The following is a 15727-nucleotide window of genomic DNA, read 5'->3' on the forward strand; positions in this document are numbered from 1 at the left end:
CCCCCCGCCGCGTATCTCCGGACAACACCCTGTAACCCCCCACGTCCCCCCCGTGCGTCCCGGTGCTGCTCCCCGGACAGCCTCCTGCATCCTCCCCGCGTGCCGCGGTGCTGCTACCCGGAACCCTCCCTGGCTCCCCCTGCATGTCCCCGAACAACCCCCTGTGTCCCCTGCGTCCACTCTGCTCGCCCCAGTGCTGCTCCCCGGACTGCCTCCTGCATCCCTCTGCATCTGCCCGCTTCCCTCTGCATGCCCCAGCTCTGCCCTTCGGGTTTCCCCCTGCACCCCACTTCATCGTCCTTTGTGTCCCAACTTCTCCCCGGGAATCTCCTCTGCATCCCCCTAGTCAGCCCCCCATACATCCCCCCAGCTCTGCTCCCCAGGTAACTCGTGGCACCCTTCGGACGGAGCCCCCGCATCCCTCTGCATGCCCCAGCACTGCCCTCCGGGTTTCCTCCTGCACCCCACGGCACTGTCCTTTGTGCCCCCGCATCCTCCCTGGGCAGCCCCCCATGCATCCTCCCAACTCTGTTCCCCAGGTACCCCTGCAAGCTCCAGAGACACTCCCGGTATTCCCGCTGCATCCCCTCAGCCATCCCATCACACATCCCCCGGCTCCACTCCCCAGGTAGCCCACTGCACCCCCTGGGTAGCCATCCTGAGCCTCCCTCCCCCCTTGCCTCCCTGCAACCCGCTGGCACTGCCCTCCCCAGCATGCTGCCTGCATCTCCCCCACCCCCATTCCTCAGCATCCCCACAAGCATCTCCCCCACCCCCATTCCCCCGGCACCCCCCCAGGCATCTTGCCCACCCCTCTGCACTACCCCCACAGACATCTCCCACTGCACTTCCCCCTGCATCCCTGCAGCACTGCCCTCACATTTCCTGGACATCTCCCCTCCACCCCTACCATCCCCATTACCCCCATGCCCCTTGCACCCTCCTACATCCCCAGGCGACCCCCAGCCAGCTCCTCATGGGCTCAGGAAAAAGGCCAGGAGGGGCTGCCTGGTGGGGAGGGTTTGGGGGCAGGAATCTGGGGCAAACCTGGCCGAGGTGGGCCCGAGGGGCACCTCCGGGAGCCGTGGGCACGGGCAGAAGAGCTGGAGTGCTGACTCTGCTTCCCAAGGAGGCCATTCAGGGAACAGCAGAGACCTCGTGGGGTATTAGAAAATGGGCTTTGTTTGGAGAAGGTGGCGGTGCATACAAAGGCCAGGCTCGGGAGCGGGTGGGTGATGCTCTGCTCCACAGCCCTCCCTGCCAGCGCCAGCCGAGCCCGGCAGCAAACCGACAACTGCCCTAAATGAAGGGATGTTTCACTGGCATCACATCGGAGCTTCACTCTCATCACACCAGAGCTTCACCTGAATCAAGCCGGAGCTTTGGAAATGCACCCAGGTCTTCCAGGGCTCTGGCAACGAGCAGCTGCATCCACAGGCTCCAGCCTGGATGGTCTCAGAGTGGCTGTGATTCCCGGAGTGGGTGTCGTCTGTTTTCCAGTCCCTGAATAGATTTGAGTGGCACTTGGGGCACAAGCCCTCAGCCCCATCCATCTGAATGCAAACACCTTCCCAAGCCCCAAACAGCTTTGCAAAACCCACCTGGGTGTGGGAGGGCAAGGAAGCATCAGGAAAGCAATGCCAGCAGCAGGGAGGGCACGCGGGCTGGGCAAAGGGGGGCACTGAGCACATCATATGTCCCAACACTGGAGCTGGAGAGGAAAATCATGGTCTTATTGTCATTGGTTTGTAGCAGTCCTGGCAGTGGGCAGGTGAGGTAGTGGCAGCCTCAGGGAATAGGGAAGTGCCTCCAGCTCAGTGATGAGATTAATCCAAGGGAAATTTATAGGGAGCCTGTTCTGCATCAAACAGGGCCAAAATCCTCCAGCAGCTCCTGCGTTGGGCTGGATTTGGCCTGTTTGCAGGCAGCAAATCCATGGAGAGAGGCAGACGGAGGTGAGCCCCTGTGCCACAGACAGGCATGTCATGGGAAATTAGAAATAGCAGGAAATGGGGATTTGGAAGGTTTCTGTGTGCAAACAGAGTGTACTGTGCTTGCACTAACGATGGGACAATTTCCTGCCACAGGCAACGGGGAATTTTGGGACTCTGTGCCCACCATAAGCTGTTGTTGGAAATCACTGTGAATATCAGTGATGGCACATGGGAACACTGGAGCCTCCAGGGCTCATCATCCCACATGTCCTTGCAGGGCTGCCCCTTGTGCTACCTGGACAGAAGTGATGGGTTGTGCGTGGCCATTCCTTCTGATTACATGGTGAAGGATGGTTTCCATTAGTACCAGCACATTGGAAATCCAATCCTCACTTGCCATCAGGTTTATGGGCTTTTCCTCGAGTTTTCCATTGATTAAGGTGCGTGAGATGGATGAGCAGGGCTGGCGGTGCCGGGTGTGCTACGTGTGCGACACACGTGCAGAGAGATGCAGCGGGGCAGGAGAGGTGAGAATAGATGAAAAAAACCCCTTTGGTTTCACAACATCCATCTTATTCTGCTGGGTAAGATCTGTGGGGCCGCTGCTGTCAGCAGGGGGTGCAAAGGAGGGTCGAAGTATCTCCACAGGGAGCAGAGGAGGGATGGGCTCCAGGGGCAGCAGGGAGGATTTAGGGTCTGAGGGTGGGAAAAGCTTTCTGAAGCAAAGGGAGTGAAGATGGGAAAGGGGTTGCCTTAAGGAGGTCCAAAACCTCATCACCTCTGTGTTAGGTGGTGAAAAATAGGCAAATCCCAGGAGAATCAGGCTGAATCCATGTCCAGGAGCACTCCCCACCCCACTACAGTGGCCCCATTGAAAAAAAAACCCATCCACATCCTGCATCCCAAACCTTCCATCCCAAGGCCATTGACCACAACTCGCAATGTATCAGCCTGGGAAATAGTTACTGGTAGCAGTAAAACCTTGCGCCCTGTTGTGGGTCTGGCAGTCTCCAGCTCAGCCTGCAACAGCAAGTGAGGGGGATGAGAGCCTTACCCAAGCGCTGATTGCCACAGTTTTGGTGCTCTCCAGTCCCTGCACAGCTCCTGCCCCCTCTCCCACTGGCATAATTTTGAAATTCAGAGTGGCAACTTTCCCAGATGAACCCATGGGATTTACCGGGGTGTCAGGAAAAACAGACTTTGGCCCCACATGCTTTGCAATGGATGTAGACTAAGGCAGAGGCTCCGGTTTAACTCTTTTCCTGGGATTATTTGAAAACCTGGAGAATTACAGTGAGACACCAATGATGCAATAAATTTTGCAAGCCTGGAGGTTAAACAGAAGCTGCTGCAAAGGCAGCACGGGAAGAGGCACTGCTGAACCAGTAGCGTTTAAATTCTCCTGAATAAAATTCATAATAATCCTGGCAGTTTTATATCTGCCCATGAATTACAGTTAAAATCCCACCACGTCCCACTCACGCTCATTGCTCCGTACGGCAATAAGATTATAGCTGAGAGCTGGACGAGCAGGGAAGAACGTCATTTAAATGCAGTTTCTTTGAAAACCGAGCCCTTCTTTTTAAGGCAGGTTCAGAAAAGGAAAGTACAAATAAGGCTCTCAAAAGGTGCTATTTTTTCCAGGGGTGGAATGGCAGGGCTGGCGCTGCCCTGGGCAGCGGGACTGCCACCCTGTCCCTGCCTGTGGAGGAGGGACGGGCGGTGGGAGCTGTGCCTCTGCCTGCTCCAGTGGAAGGAGTTAAGCAAACAAAAGCTATTTTGCAAACACACACGGTCCAGAGGTACCCCCGGGATGCCGGGACAGGGCGGCCACTTGGCTCGGGAACATCGACCAGCCGGACCCCCAGCGTGGCTGGCGGGAGCTGCCCAGTGAAACCCCGCAGCCACAGGAGCTGGGGTTTTATCCTGTGCGTGCTGAGAGCCTGTCGACATGGAGATTACAGCAAAAACCAGGTTAAACCCCATTTATCTGACCCAAGCGGAGCCCGTGTGCGTGTCCCAGGGACGTGCAGAGGCGTGAGCGGGGCCATCACCGTGCTGATGGCTGCGAATGTGTCCCGGTGCGCCTGGAGAGCCCGACAAACCCCGGCCCTGCAGCTGCGCGCAGTGGGCAAACCAGGGCATGCGGTAATTAAACCAGCATACCTGGAAATAGCTCTTTCTGTAGCTCCCAGGCTTAGCCAAATGAGCGAAATTTGCGCTGGCATAATTAAAGCAACGTGGTTCAGGATCTTGTCTGCACCGGGGCGTTACTGCAGCTTGACTCTTCACTCCCTGGTGACAGCCCACGTGGAAGAACCCTCCAGCTCCAACCCCTTCACGGCTCCAGCGCTTACTTTTTGCCATCAGGGTGCCCATTAACACCAGCCCATTAACACCAGTTCATTAACACCAGCTTTCAAACCTGTCTAGCAGCACGATGGCTCCAACATCTTCCCGTAGCTCACTCTGGCACACTGCGACTGCAAAGCACAGGGCTCTCGACTGCTGTCCCTGCTCCACTCCAGGGAATTGTAAATCTGAAGGAGAAATCAGTAGTTTTCCATTTATATTCGCTCATCTCAAACAACCTTTTTTTTTTCTCTCCTTGTCCTTTTAGGTGTTAAAATAACCCCAGACTCACTAGTGGCCAGATGGTTTTGGGAGTATTAACGGTAAAATCCTGCACACGAGCGAGCTAATGGTGAAACTTGCCAGTGGAAAATAAGATTTGGAACTGCCGTGAAGCATCATCCCCATGGCTGATGTGTAACACAGCACACAGGCTCTGGCAAAGCCACCACTGTCACCACGCAGCCATCTCCAGCTTTGCAGCTGGGAAAACCCTGGGTGAATTTCCAGGAGATTTGTGCCCACTGGAAAAATCCTGTCCCTGCCTTTTTCCTTTCCTTCCTAAATCTGGATTAGACTGCTTTCAGACTGAAGAGGTTACATCAAATATGATGGGGAGGAAGGAGGGGATGCGGCGGAGGAAGGTCAGGGAGGTGGGGATGAGCGACAGCTCCATGCTGGTGCCCAGCCGGTCACGACACCCCAGGCACAGGGAAATTAATCTCCAAGTGCTTGAAACACCCATTTTATAAATCTCTGATCCCTGGCAGCTCTCAGTGAGAAATGGGGAGAATTAAGGGGGAAAAAAGGGCTCCTGCCAGGCTGGGAGAGCTCAGAAACACAGGAATGACCGAGGAGGATGTGCCAATGGTTTCCTACCATCCAGCACCTCTTCCAAGCACTGAAGGCAGCAACCAGAGGGATTTAAATTGGGGATTAGAGAGGCTGGCCGGCTGCGATGATACTCTCGGGGTACAGGAAGCGGAGCATCCCCAGCGCCAGAGGTTTTAGCTGTAATTAGACCAACATCTGTCCGGCAACAGTCAGGGCTTGCGCAGTCACTGCACTGCTCCAGGCTGGGCCGGAGATTTCCCGCAAGCTCCTCCTGCTCCGCTTTCCTGCAATTTCACAGATATCTGGATTTCTTTTTTTTTTTTTTTCCATCTGATGCGTTCTTCCTCTCCGAAAGATTAAATCTTGATTGTCAGGTACTGGCGCAGCAGGCGAGTAGATTTTCCTGCCTAGTCCAAATGTCATCCTGGTAAAAATGCTAGTAATAAAAAATAAAAGAGAAAGGCCCCACTATGCACTCAGGCCTGTAAAAATATCCAAAAGATAGATCTGGAATTCTAGAAACAATTGAAGCCCAGCGGCCGAAGGGCGCTCTGGGGACTGCCAGGCCCAGCACAGACATTCACAGGGTGGGAAAATCAATAAGTTAAAATAATTGCCTGTGTGATTGGTCTTGAATTAAAAGGGAACAAACCCAGACCTTCTCACCCATCTCAAATAGTTTTTGGGTTTATTGATATTTTGGAAATTAGGACAAGGAAGGAAATGCCCAAGTGAGGCATGGTGGGATGGGGAGATGCTCCAGCTCTCGCTGCATCCCTGTGGAGCTGCACTTGAGCTGTCCTGGCTCCCACCCACTGTGTTTTGGAATACTTGGGGTACAAAAGGGCTTATCCTCAAGGAGAGGGTGCTGGGAGAGGGAGGACACCCCAAGGATGTGCCCTGGTGGCACCCATCCAACATGACACGTCCACATGTGAGGTAGGAACCCTTCCTCCTCTTCTGGTTGCTGCCACTATCCCGTTTAATCCAAGAGCACCATACCAGGGTACAGCATTGGAGCCAAGAGGGAGCTGGTAATAAACTGTGGCCAACCCAACCCCACCCCTGGAATAGCAGGTCTTGGAAAAGCCGGTTACACCGGCGCTGCATGGGGGACGTGTTGTCGCCGTGCAGGGGGAGGCTATTTCTGGTTCCCCCAAGGGAAGCACAGCCATTGCTGTTGGAATGGTGATTCCAGGGCTGGACTTGGGATCAAAAATTGGACTCCAGGGAGAGCTGGGGGTCGCCAGACAGGGATGATCACATTCTGCTTGCTGTGGTGGCTTCATCAGAGCAAACTCAAATCTTTTATTTCACAGATTTCACGTCTCCAGGTCGGGGGATGTCCCCAAGGATCCAGCTGTGACTGGCACAGGATGAACCCCCCCAGTGCATCTTCACTTCCCAGCAAACCCTGTTGCACCAGAGCAAGCACTGGAAACAGAAACACAGAGAGAGAGAGATGAGCCTGGGGGTGGAGAGATGCAAAGATCAAACCAGCAGTGATTTCAAAATAAAATCCTACAGCCCAGGGAAAACACGGCGTGTCCCTGCCGAGGCTATCATTTATGCCAATTAAAAAAAAAAATTGGCATGGCACGGAGGAGAGCTGCGTGGTATTTCCTGAAAAGGGTGTGGGGAGCATCCTTGGAAAGCCTGCCCTGCACAATGTACTTGCTGTTTCCAGAAAAATAAAGTTTGCTGTGACCCACCTGTCCCTGAAAAGCAGCTATTTAGGACTGGAACATGGTCAGCTTGGAGTCAGTGGCCGGGTCTGTCCTGACTGCAGAGTAGCTGGCACCTTCACCAGGCTCTGGGGTTTGGCATTTACCTGCAGCTCTTTAATTGCTGCAAAATGCCTTGGAAAAAAATGCAGGAGAGCTGTCCAAGCAACAAGCACTCCTGACTAAAGGTCTTTCCCCCACAGCTTTTGGCTGGGGGCCATTAACCCCTCTGCCAGCCCCCAGAGCTGTGCCTGGCAGTGCCAGGACGGAACAGGAGAGGTTTTCTCCTTTGTCACCTTTGGGTTTTGGGAGCATTTTGACCCAGTTGGGAATCTGGGGTTTCAGAGCCTGGTTAGCAGCAGCTTTGCCAGAGAGACGACTGCGGGAGTGATGGGAAGGATCACCCTGTTGGGAAAGGACAGGAGAGATCCCCTTGGGAAGTGACAATTTTTGGCAGAGAAGGGAGTGTCCTGTGGGCTAATGTCCCCATGTCCCCCAATAAGCCAGCACTCTTTCCCCATCCCAGTGGCAGAGCATGCTTGGGGCTCACCAAGGGCGTTCCTGGAGGTTTCGGCAGCATAGCAAGACTTGCCAAAGCCTAAACGCCAAGCAAGCTTACCTTTGGCATGGAATTTCAACGGGGGGGGCAGAAAACAAACACAAACCCACAGTTTGGGTGGGTTTTCTTTTGCCTGAGCCCTGCTCAGAAGATGCAGGCAGGAGGTATTTGGGCAGCCAGACGGGATCCAGGGTTTTCTGGGCGGCCACGATGCTGAAGAGAAGCAGCTCCACCTAGGGCAAGCTTTGCTAGAGCAGGACCTTGACACCAGTTCAACCATCAACCATCATCTGTGCCAGGGAATGGCAGCATCTGCTTCAGCCCGCAGCCAGGCTTCAAGCCAACACCAAAGCCCCAAGTCTTGGTGTCAGTTTGGGGCTAAGAATTTTCCCTTTGTCACATTGAAAAAACCCCACCTTCAACGTTTATTTTCTTTCCTCATGAGGCTGGAAAATGGGGGGTAAAAAAGTCTGTTTTCAGTAAATTGCCCTTTGCATCCTGCAAAAGCACCCCAAGACCCGTGGCAGAGGGAAATACTGCAATAAGCAAAACTCCACAGCAATAAAACCCTATCCTGAATGGAAAAAGACCCTTAAAAAGAAAGTCAAAGGCAAAGCAGGGTTTTATGGAGCGCTGGATGTGTCTGTATTAGTCCCACAAAAATCAGCTGTTGGGGAATATCGGCTTCCCTGCAGGAGATGGCAGGAGAGATGCTAACCTGGTCTCATTTTGAAAGCTGCTTATTAGTCCTCATCAAGCATAATTATACTTCAAAGCCAAATGAGATGTCCAATCGAATTTTGAACACACATTAATGTTTTTAAATGTGAAAAAACCCTATCAAAACCCATTTATTGAATCCCAGCCAGGCTCGAAATGTTAAAATAGATGCTGCTAATGGCCCTGGGAAGGAGGGGGGCTGCAGCTTCGTTGCAGCTTTGCCAATTAAATGGTTATTACTGACCAATTAGGCAGAAATCAACCTGGTTTTAGTGATATCTGATTAAGCAAGTCCTGCAGATCAGCCTTGGTTGTTAACCAGGGGAAAGAAACACCTTCTCCCCACCAGCCCCCCCCAGATACTCAGACCAGGCAGGGTTTGTATCCATCCTGCCCATGAAAAATCCCCTTTTCTTCCAGCACTACCACTCTCCTGTGGGAAACATCTCAAGGACCCGCCCAGGCATGGCAAAAACCTTTCAGAGCCGGGAAGGAAATGGGAAGGAAATGAGGGAAAAGGGGAAAATTAACCACACACAGAGGGTGGCTTCTCCCCCTGCAGATTGCAGGTTGCTGCTGCCCGGCACATGCTGGGCCATGCCCATTCACAGGCTTTTCCAAATATTATCCCAATATTTTCTTTCAGTTCCCAGATAAATGGGCCTCTTCAGCAGGCTTTAAGCCCGCTCTGTTCCAACATTTTCTTTAAAGCAGCAGAGGAAACATTTGAGTTACTCCAAGCTGCTGAATCCTGCTTTCAGGGCTGAGCTGCAAGGGGTTTTCCAACGCAAAATAGGGGCAGTGTTGGGCTTTTTCCTTGTTTCATCAGGAAATATGAAGAAGGCCAGATCGCCCCTTAATCTTCCTTTCTTCCTGCCTCCTCTCCCACCCTGCAGTCCATCTTTCCCATGCTTTCCCATGGTCTTTGCAAATTTCTGAGCATGTTCCCAGCTTTCCATAGCACCCCGCGGGCAAGTAGGAGCATCCCCCTGGCAGAGCATCCCCCCCACCTCCGAGTACCCCTGAGCCGGAGGAAACTCCAGGATACCCTGATATCTCCCACGGGGCTGGGACAGCAAGGCCCCAGCATCCAAGGGAGCTGAGGAAAGTGCCTGTGCAACAGCCTGACAAAAGATAGGAAAGCACAAAAAGAAGAACAAAATTATGGAAAATTTCAGTGCAAAGAGCCACTTCCTTCCGAGGACTGGATGCAGCAACATGTAGAGGCTCCATCCAACCAAAATTATACTGGATGGAGGACGCTGCAAGCCCAGGGAGGCTGGCGTGGTTGAGCAGGGGATGGCTGCTCTCCACCTTGTCCCAGGCGAGCAGGAGGTGCCTCTGGATGCCCTGGGTGGCTTGGACAGCCCAAGGGAGGCGGGGTTTGGGCAGTGCCTGGGCAAAACAGCCCTTGGCCACAGGGATGGGGCAGGTGCGAAGCTTTTCATAGTTCTGGGGAGCCACAGAGAGAAGGAAAATTGAAAACTCCCATGGCTCTGGCAGTCCCTGATGGGCTGGAGAGGAGCAAGGGAAGACTTGGTATAGGGGGGCATTGCTGAAGGCTTTTACTGGCCTCACATTCACCCCTGGACATCAACAGCTGGTCCTTACTGGGTCTGGGGGCACCAAGGGAAGTGATGCTCCCTGGGTCCTGAGACATGTGGGGTCCATGTGGACTCGTCCTTGGGAAATGCCACTGATAAGGACACCAAACCTGTGATGTGCAGGAGCATCTCCAGAGCGATGCCTGAGGGGGTCCAGCCCTGGTGATGGGATCCATCCCTGGCCCTCAGTGAGTGGGGCTGGGACATGGTCCTGTTCCTTGTCCCCTTGCCCCGAGCTCCCAGAGCTGGAAATGGTAACATCCTCTTTTCCAAAGCTGCGGGCTGGGGCGTGAAGAGGCAAAAGTCCCCAGGGTCCGTGGTGGCTTCTGCCTGTATCCATCCTCCGGAGCAGTGCAGAGGATAATCAGAGCGTTTTCTCCCACTCTTCCTTTACCCCGGAGCATCCCTCGGGCCCGGGGGAGGAAAATCCCCTGCGGGGCTGCGCCACGGGTGTCTGGGTGCAGCCGAGGGCGTGGGGGATGTGTCACGGACCCCCGAGCCCGAGAAGCTCCATCCTATCCCTGTCTCCGCCCCGACTGGCGGCCGGTGCGCCGGGCCGGCACTAGGTGGGGATGGCACCACGCCGCGGGGAGGAGGAAGGGCGGGAGGAAGGGCAGCGGCGGCTGCCGGAGCTGCCCAGGGAGCAGCGGGGGCTCGGGATGTGGGGGAATGAGGGGATGGGGCTGAAGGGAGGATGGGGCAGGGATGCTGGAGACTGAACGGCAGGGATGCTGGAGGCAGCAAGCGAGCCAGTAGCACATCAGGCTGCTGAGATGGGCGTTACTGCAAAGGCTGTGGCTGTCAGAAAGTCTGAGCCCCTCTCCTCGCCCGTCTCAGACTCATAATGGTTATTATTACCTTTTGTAGTTTTAGAAAGGAAGTATTTCCCACATGTTCTTCTCGGCCAGACCTTATCCTGAGTCCCATAGCTTGTTTCATCCATGTGTCTGTGCTGGATTGTTACTAAGGTGGGACACTGGCACAGCTGTGACCTGGGCAGTTGGTCACCAAGGTCTCGGCCTCATTGGAAAAGTTGGGAGGCGGCCACAGTGCTGGGACAGGGGTGCAAAGTGCTTGTGGTCCCAGTACCACCTTACTGCTGGGTTAAAGAGGAATGAACCCATGGTAGGAGGAAAACCCACCACAGGGGAGTGTTTCACACTCCCTGCTTCACCTTGGCTGCTCAGCCAAGGGCAATACCTCCAGAACTTGTTGGACACAACAGGCCAACATGATAAGCCCTGCACGTGAAAGGGTTTACTTGCTGTAAATTCTACAGAATTCACTTGATCCAATCCTACCTCATGAGTCACCACAACATCCAGGGCATGGCCATAAATCTCACCCCCCTCCCTGCTCACTCCAAGGCTCAGCTTGTGTCTGCAGCTGCTGCACAAGGCACTTCAGGAAAAGCATCAACCTGAAACCCTGTTCCAGGAGACAGGATTTTCCCAGCCATGGTCAGGTTTTTCCTTCATTTTTGCTTTCTGTCTACCCCTAAAAATCAACAAACCAGACCAAATCCTGCAGCATGTGTGTCAAAATCCATGTTCACAACAGAAACATTGGCTCAGAATCAGCCACTGAGGTTTGTGCCCTCAAACCAGGGGACAAAGGAAGGCAGCATCACTGGGACAGGAGCATAAATCAGATTATTGATTTAAATGTAACTATTGATTTAACCCCTTCTGCGGCTTCCCTCTGTTCCCCACGTGCTCATCCAAATGACAGGGACCATAATTTTAGCCAAACTCTGTGACCACTCATTGTGCAAATCATCGGTCCCCAAAACCAGCAGGTCCTTGCATGCCCAGGGACAGTTGGCATGCAACTGCTGCTCCCCTGCCAGCACAGAGGGCACCTGCCAGCCTCAGAGGTGGCACTGGGCATAATCAGGAGCAGGAGTTGTCCCCAGGAATAAGGCAGGGATGTGAGAATGGACATGGTCAGGGAGGGGCCTGAGAGCAAGAGCACACAAAGCACCATCACATTACCTGGTGTCATCAGTGCCACGGGTGCCAGATGACACTTCTCTGATGGTTTTCTTCTTACCATAGTAAATATCAGGTTCTGAGGCTATATATATATAGTATTTATATATATATATCCCAGCAGCTCCAGAAGGACCCCGGTGTTGCATTTCTCAGAGGAAAGCTTGTGGCTGCGATGCACCCAGAGATGCTGCCTTACCTTAACCTCATCCAGAAAAGTCCCTCCAGCACCTCCAGGGCTGCAGCCTCACCTTCTCAAAGTGGCATGCACCAAGCAGAGGTGTTTTGGGGAGCTCCCCGGTCTAGACAGAGTAGGGAGGCAGTGGGAGGTCAGGACTGTGGTGCAGGAAGCGATCCCCCCCAAGCTCAGCCTGGCTTGAAAGCCCAGCAAGCACTAACACTAACAAACAGTCAGTGTGTTTATATCCCACCTTCCTGCCAGAGAGCAGGGGTTATTTTTGGCATATTTTGTCGTTGTTGGAAACGTCAGTGAAGGTCAGGAACAGCACAGAGCTGTTGGGAAAGCCCAGAGGCAAGTGCCCCAGGCACAGAGTGATGAGTTGAGGGATGTGGGAAGCTGCTCCGAGCCATTTACACAGGGATTGGGTTTTGCCTACAGTATGTGGGACACCTCCCTGGCTGCAAAAGACCTGAGGATAAAGGCACAATGGGCAATCCAAGCCACCTCCTACTCCAGCCCCACACTGCTCCCACTCACTCCATGCAGCAATGGAGCAGGACAGTCATCCTGAGCTCTCACCCACTAGGTTGTTCACCTCTTCCCTCCTGTCCTGCCCGTGCACGGACCGTGGACATCACCTGGGCACCAGCAGTGATGTTCTGACATCACTGGGCACCTCTTCCAGCCTGCATCCGCCGCCTTTTGTCAAGGCTGACTGCTAACACTGAGTTGAAACAGAAAGGAAGAAGAGAGAACAAAGCAGCATTGCTCATGGCCCACTTGCCATCGTGCTCCTTCAACTCACTGATGGCTTTAAGATCACTTAAACCACTCACCTCCCCCATTTTTCCCCAGCAAGTGACCTCCTTACCCACACTTTTGGATCTGGTTTGTCCCTCCTGTGAGCACCAGATGTCCTCTGCAGGACTGCTTTTCCTTACAAAATCAGCAAGATCAGCAGGGAGAGCACACAAGTTCCTGCAGGCACTTGCAGGCTGATGGCTGTGGCAGATAGCTGGGTCTTCTCTTTCAAATGTGTAACTAAAATAGGGAGCACGAGTGGCTGGAAAGCCCAGGTTTAATTTGGGCAGAACCTTGGACTAGTATCAGCCAAGAGGAAAACAGGTAGAACCAGGACTTAGGCAGGTCAGGAGCTCCCGGCCAAACCCCAACCCAGGCGTGCTAACTCCGATTGCCCTGCTGCAGTAGGGACTGTGACTATAAACACCAACCTTTCAGATGGTTTGTCCATAAAACACAACATTTAAACCCAGAAAGCAGACAGGGAAGTGAAGAGAGCCCTTCTTCCATGTTAGCCCCTTATCTGTGGTCTCCCATCTCCTTTAGCCTCTGCAGCTGTTAATTCCCTGTGCATCACCCAAGGATGTGGCCACCTTCACAGTTCTTGTCTAGCACATGTAGTTTAGAGGACTGTGCTCCACCTGAGAAATGGTTTATCCCCACAAACACACTGCAGCTGTGAGCAGAAGGTGCCATGGGCTCTACTTGGCGTCGAGAGCCTGAATTCAGCCCTACCCTTGAGCATCCATTCAGACTCAGCACTTTTTCTGGGCCTCTTTATTTTAGCCCCAACCAAATAGATGAAATTAAGAGCATCCACATTAATTTGCTGTGCATGTGAAGGGGTTGAGGATTTCTCCTCCATCTCAGAGCAGGAGCCCTGTGGCCACCGTGAGCCCAGGACTGCCGTCCAGCCTCACCAGCATGTCCACCTCCTCCTCCCCAAAGATGAGCAGATAACAGGGCAATTGCCATAATGAGTCTCTGTCTTTCCAGCCCTGCTGAAAGCAATTAACGAAGCCAGGCACTAATGAACTTGGCTTCTCAGCACCTCGGAGATGGGTTATTGCCATTTGAGGTGGAGGAAAACCAAGGCGAGAGCAGGTGGAGTGGCTGACCCTGGTCACGAGGTACCTCGGGTTGGATGCAGGAGCCGGAGCTCCCTGCCTGGAGCAGGGAAAGGATGGCAGGTAGACGCGAGGGCAACCACAGCTTTCTCATGTGGTGTCTGTGGCTGGGGAGACTGGTTTGCCCACGTTTGGGATGGCAGGAGGGACTCCCCACCCATCTCAGTCCTGTCTCAGCCCTGAGTGGCTTTGGGGAAGCTGTGTCTCTGCGGCCAGAGCACCCGGCACCCCCATCCTCCTCTGCATCCTGCCTCCCAAGTTTTCCCAGACCCCAAATGCTGACAGTGAGGTGTGGAACAGGAGGACTCATGGGTCCCCTTGCATAGAAACTTCCTCAGTTTGTGACTCACCAGCCCACCCTCCCTGGCGTCACTCGTGACTCTGTTTGACTTTGCGGCAGCAGCATTCCACCATCTCTTATCAGTGAAGAAGACAACAAGGCAGCCTGACCTGGCTGCAGACAGGTGCCCAAAGCCTCTCCCTGCAGCATTTTTGGACCAACCTCCATGTTCTTCTGTGCTGAGCATCCTCTTATATATGACAGGTCTCCCTGCAGCAGCTGCTCCTGTGTTCCTGCTGGTGGGATCAGAGTGGGTCTCTCCAGGTCTGCCTGCAAGTGTGAGGATAGCTGATAAATCACAGGGATGTGGCCTCTGCAGCACATGCTCTTACAGCACACATGTCCTCACATGCACGTTGATGGTATGCTAAAAATATTCTCCACTTTTTGACCGATTAAAATTTTCCAGAAGAGTTGGAACCACAGCCCACACCCTATCTGTGCAGCCAGAGGTTTCCCCTCACCTCCCCCAGCCCTGCCGGGAAAACAGAGATTACTGAACAACGTTTCTGGTACTTTGGGTCTTTTTTCGGTCATTTTAAAAGCCTGGCTAAATTATCACCTTTTTTCAGTTGTTCATTTTGTGATGTCTGGCACCATCCTGGAGCCAAACTCAGCACTGTGACACCCTGTCTTGCTCTCACACTCCCACCGAGAAGGCTGCACGTGAGCTGGGATGCTCCCACTCCCTACCCAAAGCCCCATTTTGATGGCTCGGAAAATCAAACAAGAAAACATGTTTTTAAACCAGCTCTTACCTGGTCTTAGGCAGCAGAGAGCTAACCCTGGCTTGGTGACAGCTCTGAATGATGATTTTCTTGTCATATCTCTCAGAGGTGCCTGTTGTGCTGGGTAAAGGAGGAATCCGAAGGATGCTCACAACCCTCCTGGCTACTGGCCAGGCCCCTCCATGCCATCACTGACGTTCATGGCAGCATTTTCTTAGCCCAGTTTGGCTCTTGACCATGGAGGAGAAGCAGGGGAGGCCACAGAAGGTGTTTACACAACAAGAGGACGTCTCAGCAAGACCAGAGCCTTTGCCAAACCCGGAGCTAAGCTGATAGGAAGGAGATGTCATCAGTGTGCTTTTGCTAATTATCACTAATAATTATTTGTGTGTAGTTTCTCTTAGGAGCTCTAGTTCTGGCTCTGCCCCTGCTGCTCCTTCAGCCCTGTGCAAGTAAAGCAAACTGGGGGGTCCTGCCCCAAAATCTTGCAGGTGAGAGGAGAAAGAGGGTGAGTGCAGTGTGTGGGTAATGCCCTGACCATGGTGGTCAGTATGATGGATTCCCACTCTTGATCTTCTCTCCCCACTCACACCAGTGACAGCCAGTTAGACCCTGTCTGTCCTGCGTTTGCTTTTCTGAGTGTGTTTGGTGCCTCAGCCTCTTGTCAAAACCCAGCACAGCTATTAGCTGCTCCCTCCCATGTGGGATATCTTTCTGCTGACATGGCAATCATTTTCCTGTCAACGCGCCTTGACAGCACCAGGATTTCTCATTTCAAGTCCTGGTGTGTCCCAGGGTGATTCCCAGCTCCTCCATTAACCCCTGGCCCTGC

The 15727-nt window shown here is 53.4% G+C and overlaps 1 protein-coding gene across 2 annotated transcripts in view; it reads right to left on the reverse strand.

Moving 5' to 3' along the window:
• The window catches only part of PCSK6 (proprotein convertase subtilisin/kexin type 6), a 49331-nt gene extending 34914 nt beyond the window's left edge, over positions 1-14417 (reverse strand). Inside the window, exons 1-4 of one of the 2 annotated variants that reach the window (XM_027688660.1) lie at positions 14330-14417; positions 12150-12940; positions 11918-12020; positions 4360-4474 (exon numbers count right to left, since the gene is read on the reverse strand). The gene's annotated coding sequence lies outside the window, so the exon portion shown is untranslated. Of the gene's footprint in view, positions 1-4359; positions 4475-11917; positions 12092-12149; positions 12941-14329 lie in introns of those variants that run through there. The other variant, XM_027688659.1, reaches the window with a different exon arrangement.
• Between the last annotated feature and the right edge of the window lie 1310 nt (positions 14418-15727).

This window comes from Neopelma chrysocephalum, unplaced genomic scaffold (assembly GCF_003984885.1).
Source record: "Neopelma chrysocephalum unplaced genomic scaffold, ASM398488v2 Primary Assembly neopelma1_75, whole genome shotgun sequence".
In the NCBI taxonomy this organism is placed as follows: Eukaryota; Metazoa; Chordata; class Aves; order Passeriformes; family Pipridae; genus Neopelma; species Neopelma chrysocephalum.